The sequence below is a fragment of the Epargyreus clarus genome, unplaced genomic scaffold, assembly GCF_041222505.1.
Source record: "Epargyreus clarus isolate Ecla_fem2 unplaced genomic scaffold, WU_Ecla_fem_2.2 ptg000002l, whole genome shotgun sequence".
NCBI lineage: Eukaryota > Metazoa > Arthropoda > Insecta > Lepidoptera > Hesperiidae > Epargyreus > Epargyreus clarus.
Genome location: NW_027332210.1, coordinates 7,158,023 through 7,174,748, shown reverse-complemented (window position 1 = coordinate 7,174,748; position 16,726 = coordinate 7,158,023). Strand labels below are relative to the sequence as shown.

The 16,726-nt window shown below is 36.8% G+C and overlaps 1 protein-coding gene across 1 annotated transcript in view; it reads left to right on the top strand.

Moving 5' to 3' along the window:
• The first annotated feature begins 1,760 nt into the window (after nucleotides 1–1,760).
• The window catches only part of LOC140746847 (cGMP-specific 3',5'-cyclic phosphodiesterase), a 109,892-nt gene continuing 94,926 nt past the window's right edge, over nucleotides 1,761–16,726 (top strand). The window contains exon 1 of the mRNA XM_073078944.1: nucleotides 1,761–2,007. The gene's annotated coding sequence lies outside the window, so the exon portion shown is untranslated. The remainder of the gene's footprint in view (nucleotides 2,008–16,726) is intronic.

The window sequence follows — 16,726 nt, the reverse complement described above, 5'->3', positions numbered from 1 at the left end:
GGAATAATGCAAAATACGTGTTAAATAAGAAAATGTTGTGGTAAAATTATATATCTAATTGTGTAATGGAAGTAAATAATAGGCCAATAGTAACATGTTAAATTATTTCTGTCGTTCTTAGGCATCTATAATAAAATATACGATAGTAATAATTTTAAAGTTATTATTTATTTTTGGTTTGACCATTTTATCTTTATCCAGAATAATTACAATAGAAATTTTAAAAAACAATTAAATAAATGTAATGAACTATTAAATTAATTTAATGGATTACCTTAGATAGAACTCTGCAACGGATATATTACTACACTTAAGGATTAAGATGGGAAATCGGTCTTGTTGTGAACGCTTTAAGACATGGTTAGTGCATGTACCACGACTTACAATAAAACTTATTTACGAGTACATATTTACAACAAAATTCATTTAAAGTAAAAACTTATTACGTAGCACACACACACAAACATTTACATTATAAAAAAATAATAAAATTACAATTTCACAGGTAATTAGGTAAGTACACTAGTAACAGGTATTTCTTACAGGTAGCATATTTAGTGGTTCGACTACGGAGACACTAGGTATACATTAATCTCGTTATGTACTATTATGTACAGTAACTTTGAATGAACTTCGCTCTATTTAATATTTTACGACGCACGATAACTTCCAGTATGAATTGATACTTTCTTGCGGTTTTCCTTATGGAAACACGTAATGTTTCGGGGTATTCCGGTCGAAGAACTACTATGTGTAATGTATATTTGTCAATATAGAGCGGCAATTATGTCCCTTAAACCCTATTCTAGATTTTTATTACAAAAGTTTAGTCCCCGCCAAACTGCTAGTCCGCTCTGAAGTTGCTATGAGCAGGTGTAGTCATACAGTTTACTATGGGGACGCGATTCATTTCTATATTCAGAGCGGAATAGGATTTTTACGCGGCCTATACCTGCTACACTACTTATAAACTACACTGTCCTTACTATCTAAAATTGTATACGCTAGGCATTAGGAATGTGCCTAAAATCCAACTATTATTATTTTTTGGGGTATATTATATCATAAAACGAGCATAGAGAGCTTACTTCGATATCAATAATCAAACGACCCAATATTTTCGAACATTAAATTCTTACACAGATATTTTTATTATTTTTTCTATAAAAGGCTACGGGATATCAATTTAAATTTGCTTTCGAACTAAAATAAAATTTTCTGTTTGATTAGTATTTGAATCCAGTGACTTCAAAACTTTACTATGTAGCCAAAGAAATCTTGCTTAATTTATTTAACCGCATTCGATAATTTGGAATGATCCTTTTATCTTGTGAACGGTCTTATAAGATCTTTTTCATTAGTGTTCGTACCAAAATATGAAATTTTTAAACACAACTTCAAGAAGAACTATGAACCTAAACTTAAGCTCATCATCAGCTACAAATCTGCTTGTATAAGTTTCGGGTTAAACTTCATAGACAATTAACATTGTATTTCGGTGAGTTAGTAGGAAACTACCATAATGTATGCGTAATACAATTCGTGTTACCATAAGGAAAAAAGTCGTTAATCGTTAATGCGGATTGTTGACTGCGAGTGCGAATTTCATTTCGTTTAAAAGTGGTATAGGAGATTATTGTCCTATCTGAACTTGGCCTAGATCGGTTAATCTATGTGTTCGTTCGTAGCCCGCGTGCCTGGGCGGGCGTCGCGGTAAGGGGGGCGGCTCACTATTGGCCCGGCCGGCTCACCTCAACAAGCAGCCTTAACTCAGTCTGCCTCCGACTGTCGTGGGAGCGTAACGCTCGTCGTTTCAACGCTCCCCCATCCGCGTGTAACCACAACGCAAATTCTTAAATAAAAACGCGAGTGAAAACCACTTTTCCTCCTGTGTGTTGTTCGTCGCACGTGTGACGTCAAGCTTGCACCTCAGCCAGTTCTGTACCGCATCAATACGCCCGACGTAATGCGATCCGTTTGATGGTTCGCGGAGAAATTTTCAGCCAAGTAAGTACCTATTCGGTGGATTTATTGTGGCGTTCAAGTTAAATAAATTGAGCTTAGAACGGAATCGCTATCTCAAATGTTTGTTGTGGGTCTCGCTGGTCATTTGTAACGTTAAGCAGCTAATTAGATAAAAAGACCCGCACGATACTCGCAGATTTAAGTGCAAGGTTATGACTCGAAGGCATAACTTCTTTTTATACATATCATTGCATGTCTTGTAATCAATTTGTATTAAATAACTGTTGATAAGTGTTTAATGATGTTAATACATAATTATTGGGTCACTTAATATTATTTCCATTGTACCTTCTTTCAATTTTGCCGTAAACACATTGGGTTACCAATCAATTGAGTTTTAATCTGTTGATGTTCAATGTTAAGCAAGAAGAGACAAAACATTGTTACTATGTAGCTTCAATACAAAGTGATGAATATACTGCTCGTTAACCAAATTGACTGTCGTATGTTTTAAAACGCCTGGAGGCCTGCGACAAGTTTTAAAATGTTACATATTTATACAACCGGCATTGAGCTACCTTTTAATATCTGTTTACTTGCGTAAAAATCAACTTTTAGAACCTCCAAAATAATAACGCTAAAGCTGTTATGATTACTAGTGATAGGCTTTTCTCGTGTTCTTAACTTCTTATATGAGTAATAGGGAATAGAAAACAGTATAAAATCTCATTCTCCTACTGTGGATACTGACAATCAAGATTCTAAGCGACAGTGCAATTATTGTGATAAAAAGATAACTACTTCATATTCTTTGACAGTATTAATTTGCATATAGTAAGGACACGACCATCATCAACCCATTATTATCCCACTTCTAAGCACAAGTTCCCCCAAAATAGTAATACATGGATAATGGACTTTAAATATCATTCAACTTGTGCGTAACTTGTAATATTTACGTACCCCTTTGTACACAGGCATTTCTTCATTGCTCACAAGTAGATAGAACAGGAATGTCAGATTTTTTTACGCTTGTATATCCCGTGATACGTAAGATCGCAATTGAAATAAAATACATTCAATCAACCCGAAATTAAAAACACACACTTATAATTTTATTGCGTAGGTACCAATACTTTCTACAGGATTAAGCACATACCTATATTGTACCTGGTCTGTAATTGTACCTAATAAAGGCTGTAAGTCTTCTTACAACCATAATGTAGATCAGACCTCAGAAAGACACAAATAAAAGTCTAAAATAATTATAGTTTAAAAATGAAAAACCACGCCAAAATCCTGTGATTCCTGACGATCCTGATGAGTAGAATGGGATAATATTATTAAAATCGCGTTTTGCCATCGGTTTTTGATAATTGTTCAAAATTTTAAATTAATCGGACCGTTCAAAGTGGGTATAAATCGAGTTAAAAGATTCCGTTACATACATACATACAGGTCAAGCTAATAAAAGCGTGGTAATATGTGTTTAGCCTATTGTTGTTACTGTTATTTTCGTGGGTGTCGATGTACTGGATTCGCGGAAATAGGCAAAAGCCGCACCTGTCCCTGCCTAATATTTACATTATGTTCTAGTCTGAACTACACGAACATAACGTTTCAAATTAATTCTTAAAGGTGATTCGACGGCGGCGGCATCACCACCACACCTATTTCGGCCTAATAACAGCAGTGTTAAGCGCTGCTGTACTCTGGTTCGAAAGATGTGGTCAATGAGACATACTTATCCACGGCTTACCAACTTAATCCTCAGGGGTAACAACGCATCTTTTGCTAACCACAGATAGGATCTAATCTTATCGGGGGTTGATTAGCCACTTACCGTCAGGCAGATTTACTCCTCGTTTGATACTTCAGTATTATAAAAGATATCAAGTGGTTACTATTGATACTTTTAACTTTGTCACATACTGCAGAAATAGTAAATGGTTTAGTACAGGGTTATGGGCGTCACGCCCCATCCTATTAATCTTTGTCAATCGTTCATAGCTCTGTGTAGCGCTGGCGAAGCGCTTATAGGCAGCTGTGTAAAGCTTTCATAAGTTTGCTGTAAGGATGGCGATTCTTTCCGAAAAAGATCGATTCTTGAATCGATTCGAATCGAAGTGCAATAAATCGATTCACAAAAAGTCGAGACCCAAAGTATCGACTCTCCAAAAATCGATCTTTGAACTTTTCACATTCAACCAACTTCGAAAAGATCGATTTTCGGTTTTCCAGGATAAAAGATGGATTCACTCAATCGATTAATTACTGGATATCGATTAAAATAATCGTTTTTTTTTTGCCCAAAAGATCGATTCTTCGATTAATCGATCTCAGATCGTCATCCCTAACGGCCAGTCGTATTAATCTTTGTCAAGCGTTCATAACTCTGTGTAGCGCTCGTGAAGCGCTTATAGACAGGTGTGTGAAGCTTTTGTAACTTTGCTAAGCGCTTGTAATTCTAAAGCGCTTACAGCTGTGAAGCATTCATAACTTTAAGCACTTGTAATAGTTAAGCATATTGTAAAGTTTTATAGTTCGCGCCAAACTGCTAGTTCGCTCTGAAGTTGCTGCGAGCAGGTGTATTGATACAATTTACTATGGCGACGCGATTCATTTCTATGTTCAGAGCGGACTAGCAGTTTTACGCGGAATCTACGCCCCTAGTAAATGGTAGACGTTGAACATCGGAGATCCGCGTATGGTGGTTGAAATTGCGACATGTTTTCACGACTGCCTACGTTTGTATTTTAACCCTATACTTGGCAGAGAATTTTATCCTAAAAAAATTATACTTTTGCTATTTCCCTGCGTTAATTGGGTTATAAGGATATTAGGAAAAATAAAATAAAAAATCTCTGAATTTCAGTTTTCAGAATATAGTATGTGTCTTTAAGTGCACACTGCCAGGTTCACGAGAAAAAAAATATGTGTCTTTAAATGCACACCGCCAAGTACTCACTAAACTAAGAAATAATTAAAAAATATAAAAAATATCATACATTTTGAAAATACTAAAGATAAAAGTCTCGGAAGTTATGACATGTCAACAAGTTTTGAGATATTTTAGTTGAGTTGAGAGATTAGAAGACCTCCTCCCAAAAAAACACAGTTCCCACATAAAGCGACTCGAAACTTTTTGAGTGGCAATGATTTTTGTTTACCGCTGTTCCCATGACGAAACAGCAACCAGGAATTACAAACGAAGATGTCCAGGATCTGTGTGGACAATACTAACAATGGCCTATCACATTTGTACGCTATAAAGCGACTTGTCTGTTTAGACCTGCATACATGTTTCCGTTAGAATGTTGTATTAAATTTGAGCATATGATTGGACTTTATTCCACTTGTTTGAAGGATGTGGTAAGAAGATATACTTTTCTGGGGCATTCCAGCTTAGTCTTCAGGGCTAGTGGCGCATCTATAGCCGACCTCAAGTGGGAATTTGGTCTTATCTGGGATTGATATTGCAGATGTTCTGGAATCATCATTATTGGAGATGTTTACATTTATGACAGAAGACGCTATTGATTGGACAGGACTTGAGTTCAGGGACGTCTTTATGAGACCTAGACATCTGAAATTCATCTTTCTAGAGATTTGCTGGATTCTACATCCGATTTAATTACGCAATTTAGACACCAAAGCTAGAATTTTTCGGCCTCCAGTCATCTGAAAAAAATATTGCAAGCTAAGGACTGGGAATTTAGTGGAAACGGGGAAATATTAATTTCAGTCATGAATTATAAAAAAAAACTCTGTCTGAACTTTGTTCACCCAACCCCCTACCTTGTGTGCAGAACCTTAGTATATAGTAGCAAAGTTGGCAGTGTGCATTTAAAGACACAATATTGACAAACAGTAATATTGTATGTCGTTGGCAGTGTGCATTTTAATGCACACATAACAAAAGTCATGAATTACTATATATTCAAAACATTATATCTCAAAAAAATATCACCAAAACATTGCATAAAGCTTGCAGAAAGTAAGATTATATAAATTTCGTACATATAACTTAATTTCATTCAGATAAAATAAGATTCTTAGAGAGCGTTGCGCAGGCGCTGAATGACGGCTCGCTATTTTGTTTACCATTTACAATGTGTGAACGAGACAGATATTGATTTCATTTTCTGACATAAAGAAACGTTTGCTAATTCGCTTTCAGTTATTATTAGTAAGATTCGATGTCGCATTATCCGAAAAAAAAAATCTGATTCAAATGTGCATTTAAGTGCACAATGTCAAGTATAGGGTTAAAAGCCTACTTTTAGTGACAGCATTATTTATACGACTCGTTTCTCGTGTTTACTTGCTGCAGCATCCAAATGTACCTATGACGGGCGCTTAAACGTGTACGGGGTGTACCGTTTCATTTCTGCATCTACCTTCCGAACATAGATTAGTAAAGATTACTCACTCCTAACAAGAAAATGCAACCAGTTTCGACAATTGAAATTGTCACCGTCATCTATTTTCGTGTTTGAAAAATATTAAAAAAATGTAGTTTTTAGATCATTTATGAATGAAATCACCATGACAGCCATTTAATGGCTGACAGAATTGTCAGCCGTTTGAGCCATTAATGGCTTCCTATAATTACAAGGCGGTGAGATATCTATACTTATCTATGGTTCCGAAAAAAGTTATATCGTCGATCGCTGATCCAAAAACAATCAATGTCTCTTGGGGTCCTTAAATGAGTAAAACTCTCGCTTGCTTAAAGCGCTTGTAGTTTAACAAAGCGCTTATACATGTGTAAGGCGCTTTCCGGGGTTGCGGACGACAAGATTGGGAGCTAGAACCGCCCGGCTAGCGAACCCGGGATGGACGACGGTATGTGTTGTTGCATACCGTCGTACACAACAGACGGTGTGGCGAGCGTAATGATCACTTGGGCGGAGCCCGACGGGGCAAGGCGCTAAGGACTCCGGTTGCGTTCCTTTGGAGATCCCGGAGTCCTCCACGCAGCGCCGAGGACGGCCACCGGGGGGGGGGGGGGGGGGGTTTAGTGCGGTAAGAGACCCACATAACCCTGTGTCACTGTGTCATGGCACCGGATACGTTTTGAAAGTTTCGCCCTAGTGAACAAAAAAAAAGATGGGTAAGATGCTTCTATTTTGTGAAGCGGTCATAACATTGAAGTTATATTAATTTTCTAAAGTGCTTGTAAGCGACCTACAATGTAATGTTCTTGGGCGCGGTCCTGTCGTAGGTAACCTGTAGCTAAACTTCAATGTCTCCGTGCTTCGAAGAGCTTGTTCTGGTTTGAAGAGTGTTGTATATACACATACTTTTCTGCGTACCAGCTTAGTCCTAAGGTGTAGCGGCGCATCTGTGGCCGACCTCTGATAGGAATCTTATCTTATCTGAGTTTGATTAGAGATGCTAATGGGCAGTGGTCACCATCAGTTAGACTGTGTCGTCTGCTATTCCTTATAAAAAAGAAACCTTGCAATCTACATTGAAGCAGTGGTGGACTTTGCACCACTCCTCCCCAGTATAGGAAGATACCTTTTTTATTTACGAGGGGGAAACCTTCAAAATGTACCCGGTGCCGTGGGAGCCACACATGGTTATGTGGGATTCTTACCGCACTAAAACCCCCTCGGGTGGCCGTCTTCGGCGTTACCAAGAGGACTCCAGGATCTACAGAACGCAACCGGAGTAGGAAGAGACCTATCACCGAGATTTATCAGCTCAATATTGCTTCACCAGACAAAACTCGAATTTCGGTAGAGTTACGAGGCCATAACACAGGTCAGCCAATATCCTTTATGCATAAAAGTTATTTATCTCCACCGATGAAATACGTTTTTGGGGATGTTACACCTATCATATATCACGCCTTTTCTGCTTTACGTGGCTTTTAATATACTTTCAAGGAAAATATATATTGTATGTTATTTTTGTTAAAGTGCTTATGTAATGATGTCATGTACAGGGTGAATTTTTCAAATGGGCCTTCAGGGCGATATCCGAATCTATGAGGATTAATTGAAAATGCTGAAAGAAGTTCGAGACCGATTTTGATAAAAACGAAAACTGCATAATTAGTCTTTAAAATATCTTTTCTTCTAGCCAGGAATCGAACGAGTTAATTTTGAAAAATAAACACGCCCTATATTACCCTATAAGTCCTGCCCAAGAAAGCTCCATTCAACTTCCAGTTCCAGTAATAAGCCCTGGTCCTAGGCCCTATTTGTCCAATTGGTCATTAATTCAATTCCCATATTGGGCCAACTCGTATTCGCGCGTCATGTTTGTATGATGTCATAATTTTTGATAAAATTGTTATGGACTTTTACACTAGTGTTATTCCATAAGGGGTTTGCCCCTTTAATTATGTCAGTTTATTTGTTATATATGTATAACTAGTTGCTCTCCTGACTTTGCCAGGATTTTATGTGCATGGAACAAATATAACTTCTGATGAATAATAAATTAATATTGATTTTACAAAGGTACTTTAGTTATCTTATTTAAAAAAGAACTAAAATCCACCCCGATTTTACAAATAAATTCGAGACTTTTTTGTTGATTACTAAAATAGTTAACAAAACTTTTTATTTATTTGAAATACTTTATCATCATCATCATTTAGAATTTACAATTTGAATGTCTCCCTTAATGTAATATTAATTACATTCAAATTATTACTACATTATTATTACTACATTATTAGGCCAGAAACTGGAACTTAGCTCTAACATTGCTAGAAATATCGGTAGTGGAGTCCAACTACAAAAAGTTTAATCGGTAAGGAAGACATTTCCTAGGCATTGCAACATGAGTAGAGGCACATGTATGACCGACTATAGATAGGAATCTAATCATATCTACACACCTATTACACCTTACAGATGTCCAATGCATTAGCCACTTAACATCAGATGGACTACATGCTCGTCTGCTGAAAACTTTGCATTGTTACATAATGATATCGGGGTCCCTTCCCGAATCGGCACAACATTCACCTAAGGTCGCTGAGTTAATCGAACGAGATAATGTGTATGTTCATGTGTACCTATGTGAGAACACGTGTGTGTGTGTGTGTGATGTTTTTTTTATAATATTGGAGTAGCAGACGAGCACGCAGCCCCCCTGATGGTAAGTGGTTACTGCCGCCCATGGACATATGTAATCAACCCCAGATAGGATTACATATTCCTACCTAAGGTCGGCCACAGATGCGCCGTTACCCCGAGGACTTAGCTGAAACGCCTCGAAAAAGTATGTCTCCCCTACCACACCGTTCAAACCAGAACACATCAGCGCTTAACGCTGCTATGAGCCAGAAATAGGTGTGGTGGTGGTGCCGCTGGAGTCGAACCATAAAGGGTTCTACCACCTTAATGTGTAGATGTGTGTGTTTACATACTCTACATACGTTTTACATAATTGATTAAACCTTATATTGTAACATAATGATAACAAGTTCGATTCTTCCCGAATCAGCACAACCTTCACCTATTCTAGACTATCCCTTCGTGATAACATAACACTTGAGGCAATTAAGATAAGTAGATAAGGCGGTGTTCAAACAATTTGCCTCCAAGCGCTCATTGTTCACGTACGGTTTCTACGTAGTGTGACGTTTTCTGATTAGCGTGTTGCCTTAAAGCCTGTGTTCCTGTTACAGATATAATATTAATAAGCTAAAATCAAAATATATTATCAAATAAAATGCCACAAGCTAAATCGACAAGCGTAGGAATGTTTGAAAATAATGATTTTTATTTTTATTTTTCAGAATTAATTGATAGGTAATTATACAGTTAACTAACCATTGTTAAAATTATTTTGTTGGCAATACATGGTATTTTACAAGGCGGTAGAATCCTTTGTGGTTGGACTCCAGCGGCACCATCGCCACACGTATTTCTGCCTCATAACAGCAGTGTTAGGCGCTGCAGTGTTCCGATTTAAAGGGTGTGGTAAGGGAGACATACTTATCCGAGGCGTTCCAGCTTAGTCCTCAGGGGTAGCGCGCATCTGTGACAGACCTCAGGTAAGAATATCTAATCCTATCTGGGGTTGATTACAGATGTCCATGGGCGGCAGTAGCCACTTACCATCAGGTGAACTGCATGCTCGTCTGCTACTCCCATGTTATAAAAAAAGTGTGGCGATTCATTAATAAGTATTCGTATCGCATCGCTATCAATGGAGGTACACACACAGACACACCTTTCATACCTACTGTATATAAATCATTTAACAAAGAGGAAAAATATTTGTTTAACAAAACATATGCTAATACGTACGTGAATCGAATAGGAATTCTCATAATTAGTAATGGCGCGTGATGGGACTTTTGAGTGCCCCACTGCTGAACAAGGACCCCCTCAATTGGGATAGTTTGATGCTACAAATCAAGTCAAATCAAATCAAAATATTTTATTTAAAATTGATTCTTTACAGTACCCTTATTATGAGGCTTTACGTTTTTACAAAAATTACTGCTTTTGTATATGTTTACGTATTTGCCTACTAGAACTGATTGGAAATGTATGGCGAATACGTAAACAAATACCAAAATAGTCATTTTTGTAAAAACGTAAAAACTCATACTAAGGGTACAGAACTCTTTTTAAACGTCAATGTTTGAAACTGAGTTATGATATTAAATAGCAAGTAGAAACACTATTTGTCCCACATTGTCCCACTGCTGGGCACGGGTCTCACCTCAGAGGGAGAAGTCTCGCGATAGTCCACCGCGCTGGCTCATTACGAATTGGCTTCACACAAACATTAGGTATATTTACATGACCGTAAGAATTTTTTAGGGACTCTCAGGTTTCCTCACGATGTTTACCTCTACCGTCATAGCAAGGTATAACCGTCATAAATTTGAATAATAAATTATATATAGTTTAAAAACTAAAAACCACGCTAAAATCGCACAAGGAAAATCGTTAATCCCGATTCCTGACTATTCTGATGAGGAGAATGGGATAAACTTATTAAAATCTTGTATTGTCATCGGTTCTTGATAATTGTTCAAAATTTTAAATTAATTGGACCCTTCAAAGTAGGTAAAAATCGAGTTCAAAGATACCATTACATATATACAAACCAAGCTAATAAAAGCGTGGTAAAATCAGTGATGTGCGTATGGGGTTCACACCTTGGACCCCGTAATTGAGAGGCCGAGTTTTAATGACTAGGTGCTGCTTTTAGTTTGCCTATAAATAATCTAAGATTTGACTGAGTCCATCTGTACGGATTCATAGCCAAATGCCCTAGGGCGGTAATCAGAGAGCGGTAATATTTTAGGGAGCGCTATAATTTATTGTTAGGGATGACAAATTATTTTTAGGGGAGCCAAAATTCGATAAACGGAATGTTTCAGTGATGAAAAAAGTATCATATTATGAAATATAAACCACTGTCTTTTCATGTATAAGCCTTGTTTTTATTGCTGTGTTGTTAGGGGAAAGAGGAGGGGCTCTTCTTAAATCGCTTTGCTTAAACCTCTTCGATCAGATACAAGGATTATGCATAAATATGTAATTGTGTAAATAGATCAAAGATCAATACAAATATTACGCGTGTAAATCCTTACTTCCTTACTAATATTATAAATCTGAAAGTAACTCTGTCTGTCTATCTGTCTCTCTCTTCTTCACGCCTAAACCACTGAACCGATTTTAATAAAATTTTGTACAAAGATAGTCTGAGTCCCGAGAAAGAACATAAGATAGTTTTTATCCCGGAAATCCCACGGGAACTAGGGATGGCGATCTAAGATCGATTAATCCGAGAATCGATCTATTGAATCAAAAAGTCGATTATTTTAATCGATATTAGTAAGGATCAAGTGATGATCTTCAGCAAAGGTGTAAACTCGGGCGAAGCCGCGGGCAAAAACTAGTTAACTATAATGCGTATTATTAGTGAGTAATATTAGCAGTCTATAATTTTACTTCATCTGAGTATAGCAAATTAATACTCTGATCGATATATTGGGCGTCTCTACAGGAAAAGACAATTTATGTTTATCAAATTGAGTATCAAATTTCTTTCCACATTGAGATAAAACCATTCAAAAAACCTTGTCACGATGAGTTAAAATATTCAGTGACATAATCAATATGTTCGATATCAAAGTTAATAAACAACTTCAATATTTTATCAATAAATCTACTACTACCAATAAGCAAATCTTTTCGAAATCTATGAAAATTCGTACTTAAATGCAAAGAAAAGGATTCCTTCTTCTTTGTAAAGGAATTTCTTTCTAATCTACTACATTTTGTTTCAGCAATGTTCTTCTTAGTATAATGACCAAATCGAGTCTCGCTTGCCGGCTGCCTTAATCGGTTCATCTCATAGATACGAATTATCGATGAAAGATAACTCCGATTAGCTTGAGATATTGATACGTAAAAACAGACTTTTTATAATATCGAAGTAACAAGTGAGCATTTAAAGATTTGAAAAAACTGAACTAAAAGGTTACAAAAGTATAAAACTACATGATAGCATCAGTCTAGATGGGATATGGCTACTGCCGCCCGGACATCTATGATAAACTTCAGATAAGGAAACGTTTTCAGTTCTGTTTTCATTCAATCAGCTGACGTTTCGACATATGTGCGTCAGCGCGACCAACAGAGCTTAAGAAGCACTAAACACTCCGCGCCATATTCAAATATAGTAAGAAAGCGCGAGATTTCTCTCGATGAATTCCACTACGTGACAAAAATCTAGGCCCCCCCCCCCGCTCCTGTAATTCAGCGTAATATTTTAAAGACCTCCCTCCCCCCCTAAATGGGTCACATAGTATGGGTACGTTCCCTAAGGTAAGAGTCCTACTAGTCGGCCACAGACGCAGGATGCCTTGCTACCTCTGAGGTAGCTAGACTAGTAAAATGTGGCGGATAAGTATGTCTCCTAAACTATTTAAGAATAATAAATAGTCATAAATCAATTGATACATCTGATGGTAAGTGGTTAATACCATACATGGACATCTATAAAAAAACCCAGATAATATTAGAACCAATTGAGGTCAGCCACAGTTTTGCTTGAGTAAGTAAATGTATTTCCCTTACCACCCTCTTCAGACCAAAACACGCAACCCTTAATATTGTTGTTAAAAGTCAGAAATTGAAATGATGGTGATACCTCCAGAATATCGCATCTAACGCATATTCCCTAACTAATTTCCTTATTAAACACGAAACCAAAACAATAATATTCCTTAGTCAGTCGTGACTAAGTATAGCTAAATTTGCGGTTACAAAACTTATGAGGAAGCCACTTCATTTAAAAATGTCTCGTCAAAACAACCAATATAACTTGGCTTTGGCTGTAATCTTTTGTTTGGATGATCCCCAACTGAAAGCCAGAAGTATAATGTCTAAAGTTTACTAGTTTTTTTTTAATCTAGAAGTAGCAGACGAGCGTGCAGTTAACATGATGTTAAGTGGCTACTGCGATTCACGGACATTTGTAATAACAATAATAAGATTATATTCCTACCTGCGGTCGGCCACAGGACTAAGCTGACATTCCTCGGAAAAGTATGTCTCCGTTAGCACATCTTTCAAACCAGAACACAGCAGCGCTTAATGCTGTTATTAGCCAGAATTAGGAGTTGCGGAATTGTCGCCGGAGTTGAACCACAGAGGATTCTACCATCTTCAAACATATTTTTTGAACTTATTCCTAACAATAAGGCGGACGGGTAAAAATAGTTACCGTTCCATTGGACATATACATCGCCAGAGTAGCCGCCAATCCATCGCCGGCTTTGAAGAAGAGCTCTCTTTGCACCTATTTTGTAGAGCCCCACGTCAGTGCTCCGGGCATACTTCACGAAGAAGTACATTCTACATCTTGCTATGTATCGCACAAACCGAATGCGAGGACCGCCACTAGTCCAAATGGTGTTGATATTTGGTTAGGACGTTTACACATTATGCTTAAAAAGTCGAGTTTGAATCACCTTAAGCTGTAAGCTATAGTGTACAGTGAAACTCGTTATCAGCTACTAATTACTAAAACTAACCCGCATTGACTTAATGAGTTGATAATAGGTTGTAGAGATAATGGGGAAAGTATCAGTGTTTGGAAATATCCTACTGCATAGGCCTTTCCTAATTAAGTAATTGCCGCAACTTAGAAACGTAATTATTTTGAAATTATGAAGGTGGAACGGTTTGTGGTTCAAATCCAGAGGAACCACCACCACACCTATTTCTGCCTAATAACAGCAGGGTTAAGCGCTGCTGTGTTTCAAGGGTGCGCTAACCAAAGTATACTTTTCCAATACATTCCAGCTTAGTCCTCAGGGGTAGCGGCGCATCTGTGGCCGATCTTAGGCAGGAATCTAACCTTATCTGGCGTTGATGTCCATGGGTGGTAGCCACTTACTAGATGGACTGCATGCTCGTCTGCTACTCCTATATTAAAAAAAACTTAATTAATAACACAAATTTGAATTTTGAAATAACAAACGTATTGTATTTATTTCTTTAGGTAAAATAAATTGTAATTGTCCTAAATTTCCTATACAATAATGATTCAGACATTAATTACAATAGTGGCGATTAATTAATTGTATCCGTAGACCATTTCGCAAAATATCCTGGAGGAAAAATATATTCCACTGAATCATACATTAATCATAGTACATACGCGAGCATTTGGCAAAAGTGGGTTATAACTTCAACCTACTTTACACATTCGTAGTATTAAAACGGAGAGATTTCAAAAATACGATATATTTTGAGTGGTAGAACCCTCTGTGGTTCGATACTCATAGCACCACTGTTACATCTATTTCTGCAAAATAACAGTGTTAAGCGCTGCTGTGTCCTGGTTTAAAGGGTGTTGGTAACTGGTGAGGGGGAGGAGGGCGCAGAGAGGGCGCCACAGTAGCGGTGTTGACATCTTATTAAGTGCAACTCACGTTATAAATTCAAGTACAGTGAAAATAGTGCTAAAAACGATACGAATACAAGTTTTATATTGAAAGAAAGTGAAAAGCTATATAATAAATATATTCATCCAAAGCAAAAGTGCGAAGAAGTGTCATAAATACGACAAATACATCCAAGCTATTGCACGAGAAATTATTGGAAATATCGTTCAATAAGCACCAAAATCATAACAAACGGAAACCGTAAGTGCAGTGGAAAATAATTTTCATGATATTGTGCTGAAATAAGAGAAAGAAAAACAGTTTATGCTAATATAACCTCAAACGGTTTTTAAAAATACGAATTCTTAACCATATATTGGATACAGCGCCATCTATCAACGAATAGAAAAAAATACTACAGGAGCATAGATTAAATAGTAAAGCACATGACCATAGATTAAACAGTAAAACACAGATAAAAAAGGAAAAGTCTGTTTGAGCAGCGCCATCTATTGGAGAGTAGCACGAGTAAAAAATGGAAGAACTAAAATCGATATTGGAAAAAATACAATCTGATATGAACGAAATAAAAAATGAACAAAAAAATCAAAACAAAGAAATGAAGGTAATAAAAGAAGAAATTATTACTAACCTCAGAAGCTCAATTGAAGAAAAATTTACAGTTTTAGAAGACAAGTACAATGTTTTACATGAAAAAATGGAAAATCAAGAGCGTCGGTTATACTTCTTAGAAAAGCAAGCTAGACAGCGTAATTTAATAATTTTTGGTATGGAGGAGGTTGATAACAATTATTTTGGTTTGGAAAACTTAGTCATTCAATTCATTAAAAATAAATTACAAATAGATATAAGCAAGCAAGACATTGAATCAGTTAGAAGGATGGGCAGGAAATCTACCAAAGTCCGGCCTCTTATTGTTACCCTTACTACATTGAGCAAGAAGATTGAAATTTTATATAACAAAAGAAAATTATCAGATACAGAGTATTATATTAAAGAAGACTATCCTGATTATATTTTGAAGAAAAGGAAAGATCTGAAACTTCAACAGCAAACGGAAATCGAAAAAGGAAATAAGGCTATTATTAAATATGATAAATTGATAATAATAGAGAAGAAAAGCGATATAACCTACCCCACTACCAAGAAGCGAAACTTATCAATATCACCTCCAAATATTCAAAATAAGAGAAATAACATTCCGTCTTCATACCAAGCCCAAAAGAAAAATAAAACCTCAATGGACTCATATGTTACAACAAATAAGAAGCATATTAACTCACCCAAACATAAAGAAAAATCATGTAGCACCTCAGTTATTGCAAACAATAAAGATATATAGCAAACAAGGAAGGCCTCTCTCCATTGTTCTTTCCCAACACGGTTGGTCCCCGCGGGAAATGTAGACCAACACCCTCTAACAGCTGATCATCCACTACAACAATCAACTCTACGGCAAACCTATAACAGTCAATGCAATCTACCTAGTAATACTCATACTATAATTAACAGAAACATGAAACAAAGAATGCGCTCCACACTACAAATAGCGACACTAAATACCAGAACACTCCGATCCGAAGAAAGTCTACAAGAGTTAGAAATAGCACTGAATAACCTTAAATGGGATATACTCGGTATTAGCGAGATGCGGAGAGTAGGGGAAGCAATAGAAGAACGACCCACTTATATTCTCTACCATAAGGGTGAAATAGCAGGTCACAGAGGTGTGGGCTTCCTCATAAAAACGTCACTCAAATATAATATTGAAGAATTTATAGGGATATCTGACAGAATAGCAATTTTAAATATGAGATTTTCAAACTATAAAAAAATGTGGACGTTAATTCAAGT